Raw genomic sequence first — 22,930 nt, 5'->3', positions numbered from 1 at the left:
ACTTCCCAAGAAAAGGGGGGTGTCCGCTCACAGCCACCATCCTGGTGGACAGGAAACACTCCTGCCCATCGCCAGCCCCATAGCCCAGAGCTGCCCCAGACAACCCAGTGTGACGGAAGTGCTTCAAATAACAGGCACACACCACAAAACTGGGCGTGGACATTAGCCTTCCCTGCAACCTCAGCTGAACGTCCCAGAGCTGGGAAGGGGGAGCAGTGTGAATTAACAGAGCCCCATTCAGCCATCATTTGAGCAGACTGGGAGCCTCCCAACACAGCCCAGCAGCCCAGAACTGCCCTGGGGGGACGGCACTCACCTGTGACATAGCACAGTCATCCCTCAACAGAGGACCCGGGGTGCACAGCCTGGAAGAGGGGCCCACTTGCAAGTCTCAGGAGCCATACGCCAATACCAAAGACTTGTGGGTCAGTGGCAGAGACAAACTGTGGCAGGACTGAACTGAAGGAGTAGACTATTGCAGCAGCTTTAAAACTCTAGGATCATCAGGGAGATTTGATTGTTAGGGCCACCCCCCCTCCCCGACTGCCCAGAAACACGCCCCACATACAGGGCAGGCAACACCAACTACACACGCAAGCTTGGTACACCAATTGGGCCCCACAAGACTCACTCCCCCACTCACCAAAAAGGCTAAGCAGGGGAGATCTGGCTTGTGGAGAACAGGTGGCTCGTGGACGCCACCTGCTGGTTAGTTAGAGAAAGTGTACTCCACGAAGCTGTAGATCTGATAAATTAGAGATAAGGACTTCAACTGGTCTACAAACCCTAAAAGAACCCTATCAAGTTCAGCAAATGCCACGAGGCCAAAAACAACAGAAAATTATAAAGCATATGAAAAAACCAGACGATATGGATAACCCAAGCCCAAGCACCCAAATCAAAAGACCAGAAGAGACACAGCACCTAGAGCAGCTACTCAAAGAACTAAAGATGAACAATGAGACCATAGTACGGGATATGAAGGAAATCAAGAAGACCCTAGAAGAGCATAAAGAAGACATTGCAAGACTAAATAAAAAAATGGATGATCTTATGGAAATTAAAGAAACTGTTGACCAAATTAAAAAGATTCTGGACACTCATAGTACAAGACTAGAGGAAGTTGAACAACGAATCAGTGACCTGGAAGATGACAGAATGGAAAATGAAAGCATAAAAGAAAGAATGGGGAAAAAAATTGAAAAACTCGAAATGGACCTCAGGGATATGATAGATAATATGAAACGTCCGAATATAAGACTCATTGGTGTCCCAGAAGGGGAAGAAAAGGGTAAAGGTCTAGGAAGAGTATTCAAAGAAATTGTTGGGGAAAACTTCCCAAATCTTCTAAACAACATAAATACACAAATCATAAATGCTCAGCGAACTCCAAATAGAATAAATCCAAAAAAACCCACTCCGAGACATATACTGATCACACTGTCAAACATAGAAGAGAAGGAGCAAGTTCTGAAAGCAGCAAGAGAAAAGCAATTCACCACATACAAAGGAAACAGCATAAGACTAAGTAGTGACTACTCAGCAGCCACCATGGAGGCAAGAAGGCAGTGGCACGATATATTTAAAATTCTGAGTGAGAGGAATTTCCAGCCAAGAATACTTTATCCAGCAAAGCTCTCCTTCAAATTTGAGGGAGAGCTTAAATTTTTCACAGACAAAGAAATGCTGAGAGAATTTGCTAACAAGAGACCTGCCCTACTGGAGATACTAAAGGGAGCCCTACAGACAGAGAAACAAAGACAGGACAGAGAGACTTGGAGAAAGGTTCAGTACTAAAGAGATTCGGTATGGGTACAATAAAGGATATTAATAGAGAGAGGGAAAAATATGGCAAACATAATCCAAAGGATAAGATGGCCGATTCAAGAAATGCCTTCACGGTTTTAACGTTGAATGTAAATGGATTAAACTCCCCAATTAAAACATATAGATTCGCAGAATGGATCAAAAAAAATGAACCATCAATATGTTGCATACAAGAGACTCATCTTAGACACAGGGACACAAAGAAACTGAAAGTGAAAGGATGGAAAAAAGTATTTCATGCAAGCTACAGCCAAAAGAAAGCAGGTGTAGCAATATTAATCTCAGATAAAATAGACTTCAAATGCAGGGATGTTTTGAGAGACAAAGAAGGCCACGACATACTAATAAAAGGGGCAATTCAGCAAGAAGAAATAACAATCGTAAATGTCTATGCACCCAATCAAGGTGCCACAAAATACATGAGAGAAACATTGGCAAAACTAAAGGAAGCAATTGATGTTTCCACAATAATTGTGGGAGACTTCAACACATCACTCTCTCCTATAGATAGATCAACCAGACAGAAGACCAATAAGGAAATTGAAAACCTAAACAATCTGATAAATGAATTAGATTTAACAGACATCTACAGGACATTACATCCCAAATCACCAGGATACACATACTTTTCTAGTGCTCACGGAACTTTCTCCAGAATAGATCATATGCTGGGACATAAAACAAGCCTCAATAAATTTAAAAAGATTGAAATTATTCAAAGCACATTCTCTGACCACAATGGAATACAATTAGAAGTCAATAACCATCAGAGACTTAGAAAATTCACAAATACCTGGAGGTTAAACAACACACTCCTAAACAATCAGTGGGTTAAAGAAGAAATAGCAAGAGAAATTGCTAAATATATAGAGACGAATGAAAATGAGAACACAACATACCAAAACCTATGGGATGCAGCAAAAGCAGTGCTAAGGGGGAAATTTATAGCACTAAACGCATATATTAAAAAGGAAGAAAGAGCCAAAATCAAAGAACTAATGGATCAACTGAAGAAGCTAGAAAATGAACAGCAAACCAATCCTAAACCAAGTAGAAGAAAAGAAATAACAAGGATTAAAGCAGAAATAAATGACATAGAGAACAAAAAAACAATAGAAAGGATAAATATCACCAAAAGTTGGTTCTTTGAGAAGATCAACAAGATTGACAAGCCCCTAGCTAGACTGACAAAATCAAAAAGAGAGAAGACCCATATAAACAAAATAATGAATGAAAAAGGTGACATAACTGCAGATCCTGAAGAAATTAAAAAAATTATAAGAGGATATTATGAACAACTGTATGGCAACAAACTGGATAATGTAGAAGAAATGGACAATTTCCTGGAAACATATGAACAACCTAGACTGACCAGAGAAGAAATAGAAGACCTCAACCAACCCATCACAAGCAAAGAGATCCAATCAGTCATCAAAAATCTTCCCACAAATAAATGCCCAGGGCCAGATGGCTTCACAGGGGAATTCTACCAAACTTTCCAGAAAGAACTGACACCAATCTTACTCAAACTCTTTCAAAACATTGAAAAAAATGGAACACTACCTAACTCATTTTATGAAGCTAACATCAATCTAGTACCAAAACCAGGCAAAGATGCTACAAAAAAGGAAAACTACCGGCCAATCTCCCTAATGAATATAGATGCAAAAATCCTCAACAAAATACTTGCAAATCGAATCCAAAGACACATTAAAAAAATCATACACCATGACCAAGTGGGGTTCATTCCAGGCATGCAAGGATGGTTCAACATAAGAAAAACAATCAATGTATTACAACACATTAAAAACTCGAAAGGGAAAAATCAATTGATCATCTCAATAGATGCTGAAAAAGCATTTGACAAAATCCAACATCCCTTTTTGATAAAAACACTTCAAAAGGTAGGAATTGAAGGAAACTTCCTCAACATGATAAAGAGCATATATGAAAAACCCACAGCCAGCATAGTACTCAATGGTGAGAGACTGAAAGCCTTCCCTCTAAGATCAGGAACAAGACAAGGATGCCCGCTGTCACCACTGTTATTCAACATTGTGCTGGAAGTGCTAGCCAGGGCAATCCGGCAAGACAAAGAAATAAAAGGCATCCAAATTGGAAAAGAAGAAGTAAAACTGTCATTGTTTGCAGATGATATGATCTTATATCTAGAAAACCCTGAGAAATCAACGATACACCTACTAGAGCTAATAAACAAATTTAGCAAAGTAGCGGGATACAAGATTAATGCACATAAGTCAGTAATGTTTTTATATGCTAGAAATGAACAAACTGAAGAGACACTCAAGAAAAAGATACCATTTTCAATAGCAACTAAAAAAATCACGTACCTAGGAATAAACTTAACCAAAGATGTAAAAGACCTATACAAAGAAAACTACATAACTCTACTAAAAGAAATAGAAGGGGACCTTAAAAGATGGAAAAATATTCCATGTTCATGGATAGGAAGGCTAAATGTCATTAAGATGTCAATTCTACCCAAACTCATCTACAGATTCAATGCAATCCCAATCAAAATTCCAACAACCTACTTTGCAGACTTGGAAAAGCTAGTTATCAAATTTATTTGGAAAGGGAAGATGCCTCGAATTGCTAAAGACACTCTAAAAAAGAAAAACAAAGTGGGAGGACTTACACTCCCTGACTTTGAAGCTTATTATAAAGCCACAGTTGCCAAAACAGCATGGTACTGGCACAAAGATAGACATATAGATCAATGGAATCGAATTGAGAATTCAGAGATAGACCCTCAGATCTATGGCCGACTGATCTTTGATAAGGCCCCCAAAGTCACCGAACTGAGCCATAATGGTCTTTTCAACAAATGGGGCTGGGAGAGTTGGATATCCATATCCAAAAGAATGAAAGAGGACCCCTACCTCACCCCCTACACAAAAATTAACTCAAAATGGACCAAAGATCTCAATATAAAAGAAAGTACCATAAAACTCCTAGAAGATAATGTAGGAAAACATCTTCAAGACCTTGTATTAGGAGGCCACTTCCTAGACTTTACACCCAAAGCACAAGCAACAAAAGAGAAAATAGATAAATGGGAACTCCTCAAGCTTAGAAGTTTCTGCACCTCAAAGGAATTTCTCAAAAAGGTAAAGAGGCAGCCAACTCAATGGGAAAAAATTTTTGGAAACCATGTATCCGACAAAAGACTGATATCTTGCATATACAAAGAAATCCTACAACTCAATGACAATAGTACAGACAGCCCAATTATAAAATGGGCAAAAGATATGAAAAGACAGTTCTCTGAAGAGGAAATACAAATGGCCAAGAAACACATGAAAAAATGTTCAGCTTCACTAGCTATTAGAGAGATGCAAATTAAGACCACAATGAGATACCATCTAACACCGGTTAGAATGGCTGCCATTAAACAAACAGGAAACGACAAATGCTGGAGGGGATGTGGAGAAATTGGAACTCTTATTCATTGTTGGTGGGACTGTATAATGGTTCAGCCACTCTGGAAGTCAGTCTGGCAGTTCCTTAGAAAACTAGATATAGAGCTACCATTCGATCCAGCGATTGCACTTCTTGGTATATACCCGGAAGATCGGAAAGCAGTGACACGAACAGATATCTGCACGCCAAAGTTCATAGCAGCATTATTCACAATTGCCAAGAGATGGAAACAACCCAAATGTCCTTCAACAGATGAGTGGATAAATAAAATGTGGTATATACACACAATGGAATACTACGCGGCAGTAAGAAGGAACGATCTCGTGAAACATATGACAACATGGATGAACCTTGAAGACATAATGCTGAGCGAAATAAGCCAGGCACAAAAAGAGAAATATTATATGCTACCACTAATGTGAACTTTGAAAAATGTAAAACAAATGGTTTATAATGTAGAATGTAGGGGAACTAGCAGTAGAGAGCAATTAAGGAAGGAGGAACAATAATCCAAGAAGAACAGATAAGCTAACGTTCTGGGGATGCCCAGAAATGACTATGGTCTGTTAATTTCTGATGGATGTAGTAGGAACAAGTTCACTGAAATGTTGCTATATTATGTAACTTTCTTGGGGTAAAGTAGGAACATGTTGGAAGTTAAGCAGTTATCTTAGGTTAGTTGTCTTTTTCTTACTCCCTTGTTATGGTCTCTTTGAAATGTTCTTTTATTGTATGTTTGTTTTCTTTTTAACTTTTTTTTTCATACAGTTGATTTAAAAAAGAAGGGAAAGTTAAAAAAAAAAAAAAAAAAAAAGAAAAAAGACAAGGAAAAAAAAAAAAAGATGTAGTGCCCCCTTGAGGAGCCTGTGGAGAATGCAGGGGTATTCGCCTACCCCACCTCCATGGTTGCTAACATGACCACAGACATAGGGGACTGGTGGTTTGATGGGTTGAGCCCTCTACCATAAGTTTTACCCTTGGGAAGACGGTTGCTGCAAAGGAGAGGCTAGGCCTCCCTGTATTTGTGCCTAAGAGTCTCCTCCTGAATGCCTCTTTGTTGCTCAGATGTGGCCCTGTCTCTCTGGCTAAGCCAACTTGAAAGGTGAAATCACTGCCCTCCCCCCTACGTGGGATCAGACACCCAGGGAAGTGAATCTCCCTGGCAACGTGGAATATGACTCCCGGGGAGGAATGTAGACCCGGCATCGTGGGATGGAGAACATCTTCTTGACCAAAAGGGGGATGTGAAAGGAAATGAAATAAGCTTCAGTGGCAGAGAGATTCCAAAACGAGCCGAGAGATCACTCTGGTGGGCACTCTTACGCACACTTTAGACAACCATTTTTAGGTTCTAAAGAATTGGGGTAGCTGGTGGTGGATACCTGAAAGTATTAAACTACAACCCAGAACCCATGAATCTCGAAGACAGTTGTATAAAAATGTAGCTTATGAGGGGTGACAGTGGGATTGGGAATGCCATAAGGACCAAACTCCACTTTGTCTAGTTTATGGATGGATGTGTAGAAAAGTAGGGGAAGCAAACAAACAGACAAAGGTACCCAGTGTTCTTTTTTACTTCAATTGCTCTTTTTCACTCTAATTATTATTCTTGTTATTTTTGTGTGTGTGCTAATGAAGGTGTCAGGGATTGATTTAGGTGATGAATGTACAACTATGTAATGGTACTGTAAACAATCAAAAGTACAATTTGTTTTGTATGACTGCGTGGTATGTGAATATATCTCAATAAAATGATGATTTAAAAAAAAAAAAAAAAAAAACTAAAAAGAACACCCAAGCCATCCCACACCCCTTATCCCCCCTACTATTTATGTATTTCTTGTCATTATTTTGTTATTCATCTGCCCTGCCCATACACTGGTTAAAGAGAGTGTCAGTCACCAGGTTTTCTCTATCACCTGGCCACACAATAAAAGCTGTGTAATTCTACAAGTCTACTGGATTACTGTTTAACAGATTCAGGTATTTCCTTCTAGCTAAATACACTAGAAACTAAAAAGGAATATCTATATAATGTGTAAGAATAACCTCCAGATTGACCTCTCAACTCTGTTTGAGATCTCTCAGCCACTGAAACTTTGTTTCATTTCTTTATCCACTTTTGGTCAAGATTGGCATTCTCAATCCCATGATGCCAGGGCCAGGCTCATCCCTGGGAGTCCTGTCCCTTGTTGCCATGGGAACTTATACCCCCTGGGAGTCATGTTCCATGTGGGGGGGGCGGGTACTGAGGTTATTTGCAGAGTTGGCTAAGAGAAAGATGCCACATCTGAGCAACAAAGAGGTTCTCTGAAGCCTTCCTGATCAAAAAAAGTTTCAGTGGCTCAGAGATCTCAAATGGAGTCAAGAGGTCATTCTGCAGGTTATTCTTACACATTAAATAGCTATCCCTTTTTAGTTTTTAGTGTCCTGGAATACCTAGAAGGAAATACCTGAAACTGTTGAACTGCTATCCAGTATCCTTGATTCTTGAAGATGATTGTGTAACTAGATAGCTTATATGGTGTGACTGTGTGATTGTGAAAACCTTGTGGCTCACAGTCCCTTTATCCAGTATATGGACAAAAGAGTAGAAGAGAGGGGAACAAAAAGTAGATGAATAATAGGGGGCAAAAAGGAGTGTCAGATGTTTTGGATATTCTTTTTTACTTTTATTTTTATTCTTATTTTCTGGAGTAATGAAAATGTTCAAAAAATTGATGTGGTGATGAATGCAGAACTATGTGATGATACTCTGAATAATTGATTGTATACCTTGGATGGTTGTATGGTATGTGAATATGTCTCAATAAAATTTCATTAGAAAAGAAAGAGGTTCTCTGGGAGTGACTCTGAGGCATAATTATAAGTAGGCTTAGCTTCTCCTTTGCAAGAATAAGTTTTTTAAGGGCAAGCCCCAAGATCAAGGGCTTGACTTATTAAATTGGGATTCCCTAATACTTACAGGAATATCAGGAATTCTGCAGGTGAGGAAATTTAATATTTCCACATTTTTCTGTTGGAGGCTTTTGATGACTAATTCAATCTCTTTACTTATAGTTGTTTTGCTGAGATCTTCTATTTTTGTTGAGTCAGTGTAGGTTGTTTGTCTGTTTTTAAGAATTTGTCCATTTCATGTAGGTCATCTAATTTGTTGGCATACAGTTTTTCATATTGTCCTCTTTATATCCTTGGTGTCAGTAGTAATGCCCCACCTTTCATTTCTGATTTTAGTTATTTGTATCCTCTCTCTTTTTTTCTTTGTCAGTCTAAGTAAAGTCTTGTTGATTTTGTTGATCTTTCAAAGAATCAACTGTTGGTTTTGTTGATTCTCTCCATTGTTTTGGGTTTTTTGTTGTTGTTGTTGTTTCTTAGTTCTCTTTATGTGGACCTATATGTTTCACTTTCCAGATGGATAACAATGTTAGTTTTATTGCATATGTTTACTTATATATACATATCTTATGTTATAATTTCTTTTGGCTTTCATTAAGTAATTTTCATATACTTAAGTTGCTTTAACTGAGTGCTGTATTATTTTTTTTAGACCATACAATCATCCAAAATATACAATCAGTTGATCCCATTACCATCATATAGTTGTTCATTCATCACCCTGATCTACTATTTTTAACATTTTCCTTGTACCAGAAAAAGTGTTAATAAGAATAAAAAAGTGAAAAAAGAACACCCAAATCATACCCCCCCACCCTATTTTTCCTTTAGTTTTTTGCCGCCGTTTTTCTACTCATCCATCCATACACTGGATAAAGAGAGTGGGATCCACAAGGTTTTCAGAATCACAATGAAGACATTGTCATACAATCGTCTTCAAGAATCAAGGCCACTGGGTTGGAGTTTGATAGTTTCAGGTATTTACTTCTAGCTATTCCAATACATTAAAACCTAAAAAGTGTTATCTATATAGTGCATAAGAATGTCCACCAGAGGGACCTCAACTCCATTTGAATTCTCTCAGCCACTGAAGCTTTATTTCATTTCATTTCGCATTCCCCTTTTGGTCAAGACGTTCTCAGTCCCACAATGCCAGGTCCAGATTCATCCCCGGGAGTCACTTCCTGCATTGCCTGGGAGATTTACACCCCTGGGAGTTATTTCCACCGCAATCTTGTTAATTCCTTCCTACTGCTGTCCTTGTGTTTAGTGTGCTCTTCTTTTTCTAGATCCTGCAGTTGTTACACTACACAATGAACCCTAAGTTAAACCACAGACTTTAAATAAATAAATAAATAAATAACCCATGATATACCACTTCACACCCCTTAAGTTATCTGTTGTTAAAAAAGAAAAAAAGGAAAATAACAAATCATGACAAGAATGTGACAAGTAGGAACCTTGTACATTGTTGGTGGAATATAAAATGGTGCAGCTGCTGTGGAACAGTTTGTTAGTTCCTTAGAAAGTTGAACAGAATAACCACAATACCCAGAAATATCATTCCTAGGTAAATACCCAAGAGAAATGAAAACATATGAAAACTATCCACGCACATAAATAAAATGTGGTATATACACACGATGGAATACTACACAGCAGTAAGAAGGAACAATCTCATGAAACATATGACAACATGGATGAACCTTGAAGACATAATGCTGAGCGAAATAAGCCAGGCACAAAAAGAGAGATATTATATGCTACTACTAATGTGAACACCGTGAAAGTTGTAAAATAAATGGTTTATAATGTAGAATGTAGGGGAACTAGCAATAGAGAGCAATTAAGGAAGGGGGAACAATAATCCAAGAAGAACAGATAAGCTATCGTGGGTAAATTTAATGTTCTGGGAATTCCCAGGAATGACTATGGCTTATTAACTTCTGACGGGTATAGTAGGAACAAGTTCATAGAAATGTTGCTATATTAGGTAGAGTAGGAACATGTTGGAAGTAAAGTAGTTATCTTAGGTTAGTTGTCTTTTTCTTACTCCCTTGTTATGGTCTCTTTGAAATGTTCTTTTACTGTATTTTTTTTAATTATTTTTTTTTTATTTTTTTATTTTTCATACAGCTGATTTAAAAAACAAAAAAAAACAAGGAAAGAAATATGTAGAGCCCCCCTGAGGAGCCTGTGGAGAATGCAGGGGTATTGGCCTACCCACCTTGATGGTTGCTAACATGACCACAGACATAGGGGACTGGTGGTTTGATGGGCTGAGCCCTCTACCACAGGATTTACCCTTGGGAAGACTGTTGCTGCAAAGGAGAGGCTAGGCCTCCCTGTAATTGTGCCTAAGAGCCTCCTCCTGAATGCCTCTTTGTTGCTCAGATGTGGCCCTCTCTCTCTAGCTAAGCCAACTTAGCAGGTGAAATCACTGCCCTACCCCCTACGTGGGATCAGACACCCAGGGGGGTGAATCTCCCTGGCAACGTGGAATATGACTACAGGGGAGGAATGTAGACCTGGCATCGTGGGATGGAAAACATCTTGACCAAAAGGGGGATGTGAAAGGAAATGAAATAAGCTTCAGTGGCAGAGAGATTCCAAAAGGAGCCGAGAGGTCACTCTAGTGGGCACTCTTACGCACAAAAATTTAGACAACCCTTTTTAGGTTCTGATGAATTGGGGTAGCTGGTGGTAGATACCTGAAACTTTCAAACTACAACCCAGAACTCATGAATCTCAAAGACAATTGTATAAAAATGTAGCTTATGAGGGGTAACAATGGGATTGGGAAAGCCAAAAGGACCACACTCCCCTTTGTCTAGTTTATGGGTGGATGAGTAGAAAAATAGGGAAGGAAACAAACAAACAAACAGACAAAGGCACCCAGTGTTCTTTTTTACTTTAATTGCCCTTTTTCACTTTAATTATTATTATTGTTATTTTTGTGTGTGTGCTAATGAAGGTGTCAGGGATTGATTTAGGTGATGAGTGTACAACTGTATAATGGTACTGTGAACAATCGAATGTACGATTTGTTTTGTATGACTGCATGGTATGTGAATATATCTCAATAAAATGAAGATTTAAAAAAAAATAAAATGAAATAAAATCACACAGCTAATAAGAAAAAAAAAGAAAAAAAGAAAACTATCCACGCAAAAACTTGAACACATATGCTTATAGCAATATGATTCATGATACCGAAAAGGTTGAAACAACCCACATGCCCCATCACCCAATTAATGTATAAACAAAATGTGGTATATCCATCCAATGGACTATTATTTAGCAATAGATCCTGCAGTCGTGAGGTTAAGTCTCTGATTTGAGATTTCTTCTTTTATAATGTAAACATTTAGAGCTATAAGTTACCCTTTCAGCACTGCCTTTTCTTCATCCCATAAGTTTTGGTATGTTGTATTTTATTTTCATTTGTATAACATTTCCTAATTTCTCCTGTGATTTCTCTTTGACTGATGGGTTTAAGAATACGTTGTTTAATTTCCATTACTTCCTCGTGTTATTATTTCTAGCTTCAAACCATTGTGGTCAGAGAAGAAACCTTGTATTATTTCAGTATTTTTTGATTTATTGAGACTTGTTTTGTGACCTAACATGTGGTCTCTTTTGCAGAATGATCGATGTATATGCAATTGAAAAGAATGTGTATACTGCTGCTATTGGTGAAATGTTCTATATATACATATTAGGTTTTGTTTGTTTTCTCTTTCTTTGTTGATCTTTTGTCTAGATGTTTTATTTGTTTTTGGAAATGGTGTACGGAAGTCTCCTACCACTAATATAGAACAATCTATTTCTCCCTTCAAATCTGTCAGTATTTGCTTGCTTCACCCTATACCACTGAGGAGTTGAGAAAGGGGCTAGGAAGGATACCACAGGCTTCACCTACCATTTTTAAGCTGCTTTTTCTTGATTCAGCAGTTGCCCAGTTACTTTAACCCTTTAACTGTTTTCCAAAGTTTTGAGGAATATGTCTCTGCCAGTTTTTTCTAATTATTCGATGATTCCGTGAATAAGCTAATTCACAGAGTCAGAGACTAGATTACAGGAGCTGGTGGTAGTGGGGTAGGGAATGGGGACTTAATGCTTAAATGATATTATTAAATAAAATGGTATTATTTCTTTTTGGGGTGTTGGAAAAGGTTTGGTAATGGATGGTGGTGACAATAGCACTACAGTGACAATGTAATTAACAGTGCTGAAAAATATATTTAAAGAGGGAAATTTTGGATTGTATATATGTTACTAGAATAAAAAATTTTTAGAAAATCCATAGTACTTTACAACATAAACAGTAATGAATCCTAATGTAAACTATGGACTATAGTTAATAGTACAATTATAATAATATGCTCTTTCATCAACTGTCACAAATGTACCACACTAAATGCAAGGTCTTAATAATGGGGGAGGGTGTTTTTCTGTGAACCCACAACTTCTCTAATAAAATTATATTGAAAAACAAAACAAAAATAGTTGAATCAGACAGTTTCTGCCAGTTCAATAATTGTTTTCTACTCCATCTTCTCACAGTCCTCCTATGTATGTGATTTTATTTTTAAATCTGGCTTCCTAGGAGTTACCCTTGGGCCAGAGTAGCTTTTCATTCAGCCAGTGTTTGTTCAGAAGTTGTGGGTATGTTCCTAGTGCTAGTGAGTAGAGCTTCTGCCCTACATGGCAGGGCTGAGGGAGTTTAGAAATGCTGTCTCTCGTGATGAAACCGTAGCCTTTTTCTGGGAACCCCTATCTTCCTGGTTTCTCCTGCTCTGATCAGAGCATCTGGAATAGAGTTTTGGTAACATGGAACTGGCATGCAGTGAGGAAGTGGATCATGGTTCAAATGCTACAGACTCTTGGTATTCTCAATGAGATTTAATAGATTTTCTTGAATGTTTCTCCATTTGCTGTATTCCCTTAGGTCAATTTCCAGAGACTTGGATTGGTTTTCACTATTTTGATACTTAAATTGTTGTTTTGTTGGGGAGACAGTCCACCATGCTCCTTACTGTGCCATTATTTTATAATTATATTTTTAAGATATTAAAAAGATAAAAGACTTTTTAAATATATATTTACCTACACAATTATTGTTTTTCACATTCTATCTGTTTAGATCTACGTTTCCATCTAGTATCATTTTACTTCTGCCTGGATAAGTTCCTTTAACATTTCTTGTATTTCAGGTCAGCTGGCAATGTTGCTTTTAGTTTTTGAGAAAGTCTTTATTTGACCTTCATTTTCGAAAAATGTTTTTGCTGAGTATAGAATTTTAGATTGATAATATTGTTTTTCCTTTCAGAACTTTAAACATGCCATTCAGATTTTTTCCTGCTTGTATGCGGTCTTACAATAAGTCTGCATTAATTCTTTCCTTGGTTCTGTTCTAATGTGCCTATTTTCTCTTACTGCTTTTAAGATTCTCTGTTTATCACTGTTTTCTACAATTTATGATCCTTTTTCTTACTTTCCTTTTATTTGCCTTGGACATGGTTCATTGAAGTTCTTATACCTGCCAGTTCATAGTTTTCTTCACATTTGGAAATATTTCAGCCATTCTTTTTTCAAATATTTTATATGTCTTTCTCCCTCCTGAGATGCTAGGCACAGGTATGTTAATGTGCTTGATGTGGTATGTTCCACCAGTCTATTTTTTTTCCATTCTTGTTTTCTTTCTGTACTTCATTTTCATTTAGTTTTCTATTGCTATATCTTCAAATTCACTAATTTTTTATGTAGTGTCTCATCTGCTGTTAATCCCAGCAGTCATGTTTTCATTTCAGATGCTGTGATTGATCTTTAGAAGTTCCATTTTTTAACATATACATTTTATCTTTCTGTTTATATTCATATATTTTTTTAAATCTTTTGAGTATTTGACACATCTATATAGCAGCTGTTTTAAAGTCTTTGCTAATTCAGTCATCTCTTATTTTGTGTCTGTTTCTATTGACAAATTGTTTTCTGGGTTACTTTTTCCTACTTCTTCATCTCTCTAGTAGTTTTTGATTGCATACCAGACATTATGGATTTCCGTGTTGTATAGTTGATTTTTTTTTTCTTTAAAGACTGTTGGGCTCTGGCAGGCAGTTGAAGAACACTTTCCAATACTAAATATGTGAATTTCCAGGTTGAAAAGGCCTACTCAGGACCTGATTCACATTAACCAGTTGTAAAAAGTTAGTTAGGAATCAACAGAGAAATTAAATGTTGACTTAATATTTTATACTATCAAATAATTACTGATTTTTTAGATCTGATAATAGTATTGCATTTGTTTTTTGAAAAAAAAAAGAGCATCCTCATATTATTATCAGCATACTTACAGAACAAATGTTATGATGCCTGAGATTTGCCTTATAATAATTAATAGCAAAGCACTGGATGGCAAAGTATCAGTTAAACAAGATTAGTCATACATTGACAGCTGTTGATGTTGGATAGTGGGTACCTGGGTTCATTATACCATTTTTTCTAATTTTGTATATGTTTTAAATTTTTCATAATAAAATGTTTTCAAATATTTTTAATATAAAATTTTTAAAAGGGCCCATTGAATATAATACAATAGATATAAACAGACCTAAACCAAGATATATCGTTGTTACATTTCAAGACATTGGAAACAAAGAGAAAGTCCTATACATTTCCAGAGAAAGGGGAGTGTTGTGACTTAAATTACAACCCCTAAAAAGATATTTTCAAGTCCTAACTCCCAGTGCCTATGAATGTGGCCTTATTTGGAAACAGATTTTGCAGATAAAATTTGTTAAATGAAATCATACTGGATTGGGGTGAAACCTAATCCAGTATAACTGCTTTCCTTAGAAGAAGAGAAAAATTTGGACATTGAGACAGGCACAGGAACAGAGAGAACACCACTGAAATCAGAAACAGAAGTTGGAGTGATGTATCTACAAACCAAACAATGCCAAGAACTGCCTATAACAACCAGAAGCTACAAGAGAGACATGGAACAGATTCTTCCCTAGAGACTTCAGAGGGTACATGGCCCTGCCTACATCTTTATTTCAGACCTCTAGCCTCCAGAACAGTTCAATTAACTGTTGTTTTAAGCCACTTAGTTTTTGACATTTTGTTATGGCAGCCCTTGGAAACTAATAAAGGGGGAAATGGTCATATACAAAGGTAGTAGTATGGCTTCAGACTTCTCAGTAACAGCATAAGCAGCCAGAAGACAATTCAATGATGCCTTCAAAAAGTTGAATGAAGAGGAGACGGAGGAACATGGCAGCGTAGAGAGGAGTAGAAGCTAGTTTGTCCTCCTGGAACAACTAATAAACAACCAGGAACAACTAGTAAATAATCTGGAATAACTGACTGTGGAGGAACAAATGTGACTGTCCAACTCATCATACATCAACCTGAATTGGGAGGAGTGCCTGAGATTGCAGCATAAAATCTGTAAGTAAAGGCTGCAGATCCAAGCTGGGAGCCCCCTCCATCCACGGCCCGAGCTGCAAAGCTTCGTGGTGCTGGAGAGCAGGACTCTCTAAGCGGGTGGGTATAACTCAGCTGAGCTCCAACTGGGGTTTTAGTTAATCAACAGGGACTGCTCAATGCAGGATATGGGTCCCCAGAAGGCAGACAGAGGCTTTTAGTGACGACTGATCTTGGGGAGCCAGACGGTGGCTACGGACTGGCCCTGAAGGGGGCTTTCTGTCCCTTTTTTGGCTCAGTGGAGAAAGCTGTGGCCATTTTCAGTTGCCATTGCACTACTGACCAGACAAGGTTGGAGATAGCACAGGCAGAGAGTCTATTCAAATGTATATGACCTCACTCTAGGGGGTGTATTTTCCCTAAGAGGAGTAAGGTGGTGCCAAGCTCTACTACCCTCCTTCCATTCAGAACCAGACCCCAGAGCCTGGGGAAAAACAGCCATGGGCCACACCTCCTTACACCAGTCTGAAGCTACAGGCTGACAGGTGCTACCTACTGGGCAGAAAAGCACAGTGACTTGAGGCCTCACAGGGTGTACCAATCTTCTAAGACAGACCCTCAGGTACACATAATACTGTTGCCTCCTGCTGAGACCTGAGCCCATTCTGGTCTGGGAAAACCTGATTGGAGTAACCAAGGAAATCAGATGCCTAAACAACAGAAAACTACAACTTACACTAAGAAAAATGAAGTTATGGTCCAGTCAGAGGAATAAACTTACACTTCAAATGAGATACAGGAATTTAAACAACTAATACTAGATCAATTAAAAAAGCTTAGGTAAGACATGGCAAAAGAGGTGAAGCATGTAATGAAAACATTGGGTGTACATAAGGAAGAAATCGAAAGTTCGAAAAGCCAACTGGCAGAATCTGTGGAAATGAAAGGCACAACACAAGAGATGAAAGACACAATGGAAACATACAACAGCAGATCTCAAGAGGCAGAAGGAAACACTCAGGAACTGGAGAATAATGCACCTGAAAGCCTACACACAAAAGAACAGATAGAGAAAAGAATGGAAAAATATGAGAAACGTCTCTGGGAACTTAAGGACAAAACAAAATGCAGGAATGTACATGTCTGATCTCCCAGAAGGAGAAGAGAAGGGAAAAGGGGCAGAAGCAATAATAGAGGAAATAATCAATGAAAATTTCGCATCTTTTATGAAAGACATAAAATTATGGCTCCAAGAAGTGCAGCATACCCCAAACAGAATAGATCTGAATAGGCCTCTCCCAAGACACTTAATAATCAGATTATCAAACATCAAAGATGAGAGATTCCTGAAAGCAGCAAGAGAAAAGCGATCCATCACATACAAAGGAAGCTTGATAAGACTATGTGCAGATTTCTCAATAGAAACCATGGAGGCAAGAAGGAAGTGGTGTAATATATTTAAGATATTGAAAGAGAAAAACCACCAACCAAGAATCCTATATCCAGTAAAGCTGTCCTTCGAATATGAGGGAGAGCTCAAAATATTTTCTGACAAACAGACAATGAGACTTTGTGAACGAGACACCTGCCCTACAGGAAATACTAAAGGGAGCACTACAGAGTGATAGGAGAAGACAGGAGTGTGTGGTTTGGAACACAGTTTTGGGAGATAGTAGCACAGCAATGTAAGTACACTGAACAAAGATGACTGTGAGTATGGTTGAAAGAGGAAGGTTAGGAGCATGTGGGACACCAGAAGGAAAGAGGAAAGATAAAGACTTGGACTATATAACTCAGTGAAACCTAGGGTGCTCAGTGATTGTAATAAAAGGTACATATATGTTTTTACATGAGGTAGAACAAATGAATGTCAGCATTGCAAGGTGTTAAAAACAGAGTGGGATTGGGGGGAAAATATAATCAATGCAAACTAGAGACTAATTAACGGAAACATTGTATTATGCTTCCTTTAATGTAGCAAAGGCAGTATACCGAAGCTAAATGCTTATGGGCATGGAGGGGGCATAGAGGAAGGGTATGGGACTCCTGGCATTGGTGATGTTATCTGACTCTTTATTCTACTTTAGTTTAATGCTCTCTTTCCTTTTGTTGCTTTTTAGCTGTCATGTTTTTTTATTTCTTTCTTTCTTTTTTCTTTTTCTTTTGTCTCTCTACCTTCTTTGACTCTTCCTCCTTCTTTGGGGAAGAAATGGAGATGTCCTTATATAGATAGTGGTGATGGTGCTGAACACATAAATACATGCCTATACAGGGAAGCAACAATTGTTTGCTTAGGATGGAATGTATGGTGTATGAACAAAACCATCTTAAAAAAAATGGGCTGATGAAGAAACCTTGAGGGCAATATACTGAGTGAAATAAGACAGACGCATAAGGACAAATATTGCAGGGTCTCACTGATATGAACTAATTATAATATGCAACCTCATAGACATGAAATATAAGTTACCAGGATATAGAACGAGGCTAAAGAATGGGGAGCGGTTGCTTATTATGAGCAGAATGTTCAACTAGGGTGAACTTAAATGTTTGGAAATGGACAGAGGTGATGGTAGCACGTTGTGAGAATAACTAACAGTGCTGAATGGTGTGTGAAGGTGGTGGAAAGGATAAGCTCAAAGTCACAGATGTCACCAGAAGGAGAGTTGGAGGTTAAAAAATGGGAATGTATAGAACAGTGAATCTTGTGGTGGACAGTGTCCCTGATTAACTGTACAAATATTAGAAATTCCTCTCATGAACTGGAACAAATGTGTGACACTGTAACTAGAAGTTAATAATAGAGGAGCATATAGGAAAAAAATATATACCTATTGCAAACTATATACTACAGTTAATAGTATTTTAACATTCTTTCATCAACAGTAACAAATGTACTATACCAAAGCTATGCATCAATAATGAAGGGGAGGGCTGGTTAGGGGTATGGGAGGATTTGAGTTTCCTTTTTTTTTCATCTTCATTTCTTTTCTGGAGTAATGAAAATGTTCTAAAAATTAGAAAAAAAATTAATTGTGGTGCTGGATGCACAGCTGTATGATGGTACCATGGGCCACTGATTGTAAACTTTGGGTCTTTGGATAGTTGTATGGTATGTGAACAATCTCAATAAAAGCTAAAAAAATTTTTAAGAAAATTGAATGAAAATAGTTTCCAGTCCAGAATTCTGCACTTAGCAAACTATCTAATGTGAGGGTAGAATAAAGTAGTCTTAAAATTTTGTACCTCTCTCACACCCTTTCTGACAAAATAGCTGAAGGACAAAGTAAGGGAATAAACTGAAAAAAAAAGACAAGATGGATCTTGGAAATAAGAACTGTAACACAGGAGAGAGTGAAGAGAATCCCTTGATTTATGGTGAAGAGAGATGGCCTCTGTACACCAGGCCCGAATGGCAGCTAGTCCAAATTGGAATGTGTCCTGAGTTTTTAGGAGAGATTTCTTAAAATAAAAATGATAAAATACCTGATGTGTCTGAAAATTGTAAGAGGAGATTTAGACAGCTGGCAAAGAGTTTGGAATTAAGTTGATAATAATAACTTAACAAATGAGGTAACAAGTAATTGCCATTTGGGGGAAATGTGCAGGAAACGAAAAGTAATCAGTATATCTCTTGGTTCAGCTGTTAATGAAATTCATACTCAGTATAATTTTGGTTAGATCAATATTCAGTGTTTACAATGTAACTACACTGGCAGGTTGGGAGAATGGAAGATGTGAAAGGATGTGCAATGGAGCTAAATTCTTCTATTCCACATTAAAGAGTCAAAAGAAAATAAAAGCTGAGGGGAAAATCAAGATATAAAATATAACTATTATTTGGAAATATAGAGGTAAATACCACAAAAATCAGGTACAGGATTTGAAAGTGCTTTGGGGTAAAAGGAAATGGGGTATATGTGAGGGATTTGTTTTTCTGTACAAACTTGTAAAGCTGTTTGACTCTTTAAATTATGTACATGTGTAATACTGATTAAAAAATAACTTCTTAAAAAAATCATGGAGTGAGTGATGGTGCTTGATTTCTTGTTATTATGCCGCTGCTTTGGTGTTCTAAGAACAGTATTGAATTGACTAAGTACTGAATTGACTAAGCATGTGATCCCTCCTGAGGAGACAGGTAATTGAAGCCAGCAAAGAGCTGATAAATTGGAAGATGGGAAAGAGAGGTAGCATTCAATGTTCCTGTCAGGGGGAAGATCAGGTTCAGTCAGACTGGGGAGGGGGAACCTCAAAGAAGAGAGAGACGGTCACTAAAGGGAAACTGAGAAGAGTTTCAGATGATGACAAGGTCCAAGGTTCTGGAGAGTGGCCAGAGTAAACTGACAATAAACGTCATTAAAAAACTGATTGAGAGGGGAAGCTTTATTTGTATTCCATTATTGGTACAGATCAGGTTTCAAAGGTAACAAATGAGGCAAGTAGACTGGCTGTAAGAAATTCAACTGCTAAAAATATAATCAGACTTTTCTTTAATATCAAACTATTATACTATTATATAAACATGTGACATAATATAGATCTCATTATAAATGTATGTTTGTATGTATATGTATGTATGTGTGTGTGTATATGTATATATATGGTTATATTTTAAATTTAAAATTGGGACACACAAATATTTAATTATAATTTTTTCTTTTGAAATCCATTCCTTTGATTTGGCCAGAAACTTGATCCCTTTATTTCTGTACCAAGTTATCGATGACAGGTATTTTGTATTTGTTGTGCAGTACAGAATTCAGTATAATTAATTAGGAGTAATTTAGTTTTTATCCAGTTTCATAACAGAAATAGCCATTCACAAATATAGGTATTTCCAAATGAAAAGTGAAATCTTGGCACAATAGTTTTGATAGTTAGGAATTTAGATTTTCAGACATCATATTTAATCCTCATTATTGTGCTGTACTTCGTTAACTTTCATATGTTACACTTTCAGTATAAATTAAGAAAGATAAACAGTGTTAGTTTTCTTGAAGTTTGAAATGTTAAAAATCTCTTTGGGATTTTGGTCTTTAGCTCTACAATTTTAGGAATGTATTTTATGCCATCACTTTAATTTCTGGAAGTCATCTTTCAGTATAGAAAAATATATAGGGAAGTAGCACAGATGGTTCTGCTATAAGATATAATCACAAAGAATGAGTAAATTCAGTGATATAGTATACAGTTCCTTGTGAATACACTTGGAGATAAGTATTCAAATTGTTTACATATATTGTAACATCAACTTAAATAGCCCTATATTTGATCAGTCTCTGCTGGTGGTCTGGGGCAGGGATTTCTCCCTGGATGATGTTAATCAGGAGACTTCTTTTAACTGAGACTTTTGGATTTCACGCCTGGAAGCTGTCCCTGGCACTCCTTCCTTGCCCCTCCCCAAGATCCTGTCCCTCTTTAGTGTTCCCACAGCACACATTACACATCTTTATCTGAGAAATTACCACTTTATATTAAAAGTACCTCTTTCTAATGTTCTTTATAAGGTATTATGGTTCTCTGGATTAGGTTCCATTTTATCTCTTTGCTACAGGGAGCTAACACAGGGCCTGGCACAGATTTGACATCAATAAATATTTGTTTAATTGAACAGTAGAGGTAGGCTAGCCCCTGTTTTTTTTTTTAATTCAATTTTATTAAGATATATTCACATACCATACAGTCATCCAAGGTGTACAGTCAGTTGTTCACAGTACCATCATATAGTTGTGCATTCATCACCCCAGTCTATTTTTTGAACATTTTCCTTGTACTAGAAAAAGTAGAAATAGGAATAAAAAATAAAAGTAAAAAAGAACACCCAAATCATCCCCCCCACCCTAGTTTTCATTTAGTTTTTTTGTCCCCATTTTTTTTACTCATCCATCCATACACTAGATGTGATCCACAAGGCTTTCACAATCACACTGTTACCCCTTGTAAGCTACATTGCTATATAATCGTTTTCAAGAGTCAAGGCTACTGGGTTGCAGTTTGATAGTTTCAGGTATTTACTTTTAGCTATTCCAATGCATTAAAACTTAAAAAGGGTTATCTATATAGTGCATAAGAATGCCCACCAGAGTGACCTCTCAACTCCATTGGAATCTCTCAGCCACTGAAAATTTGTTTTGTTTCATTTCACATCCCCCTTTTGGTCAAGAAGATGTTCTCAACCCAAGATGTCAGGTCCAGATTCATCCCCAGGAGACATATCTCCTGTTGCCAGGGAGATTTGCACCCCTGGGAGTTAGATCCCACATAGAGGGGAGGGCAGTGAGTTCACCTGCTGAGGTAGCTTAGCTAGAGAGAGAGGGCCACATCTGAGCAACAAAGAGGTACTCAGGGGGAGAGTCTTAGGCACAATTATAAGCAAGTTTAGCCTCTCCTTCGCAGTAAAGAGCTTCATAAGGGCAAGTCCCATGATAGAGGGCTCGGCACATCAAACCGCCAGTCCTCAATGTTTGTGAGAATGTCAGTAACAATCCAGGTGAGGAAATCCAACACCTCTGTGTTTCCCCCCAGCTCCTCAGGGGGTCCTGCATATATATTTTTATTCTCTGTCCAAATTACTTTGGGATGTGTCACTATTTCACAGTAACCTATGCATACCTACCAAGTCACTTCCTATTAAATGTTCCATGTAATTATGGTATTTGAACAAAACGTACGCGTTAAATTGTTTAGGAAATATAGATCTTTCGCCAACTAAACATCTCTTTCCTTGGTCTCACATGGAATTTGAAGTTTTGAAGTGCAGTCAGTATTGTTCTTCACCCTTTGGCCCAATTTGCCCTAGTCCTAACCACATTTGCTTCATTCATATCTCTAATTGAAGTGTGGTCTCTTTTCCAGCTTTTTTAACAGTTGCTATGTGTGCTAATACTGACATTCATATCCGCCAAGTTCTAGCTCTGAGTTTCAGGTGTCACACAGATACTCAAATTCCCAGGGATCGATCAGGTTATACACAAAGGGATCAGCATCTCAGAATAGATGTGACTGCTCTAAGAGTTTACAATCTAGGGACCATTACAATAAGCGTTCCCCTGATAAGCTGTGCTCTAAGGTTCAATTCTGAGTTTACACTTTGTAGTTAGTCCATATTGGTGTTTGCCTTTGTTTCTGGTGTAGTTCATTCAAAATGCTATCTACAGGATCCATTCACCTCAGGGGTGTCTCACAGCTTCACTCCTTCACTCTTCACAGTTGCTCAATATTCCATTGTATGCACACACAACAGCTCACCATTCTGTTCCTCATTTGATGTACCCTTAGGCCACCTCTACCCATTGCTTAGCCCCTGTGTTTTAATTGAAAGATGGGTGTG

General features: G+C 37.6%; 1 protein-coding gene across 5 annotated transcripts in view; it reads left to right on the top strand.

The window, feature by feature from the left end:
* C2CD3 (C2 domain containing 3 centriole elongation regulator) overlaps positions 1-22,930 on the top strand; it is a 227,137-nt gene that overhangs the window by 29,042 nt on the left and 175,165 nt on the right. The window lies entirely within an intron of this gene.

Source organism: Choloepus didactylus, chromosome 6 (genome assembly GCF_015220235.1).
Source record: "Choloepus didactylus isolate mChoDid1 chromosome 6, mChoDid1.pri, whole genome shotgun sequence".
In the NCBI taxonomy this organism is placed as follows: domain Eukaryota; kingdom Metazoa; phylum Chordata; class Mammalia; order Pilosa; family Megalonychidae; genus Choloepus; species Choloepus didactylus.
The sequence above is the reverse complement of the archived record's forward strand: the minus strand, read 5'-3'. Positions and strand labels throughout refer to the sequence as shown.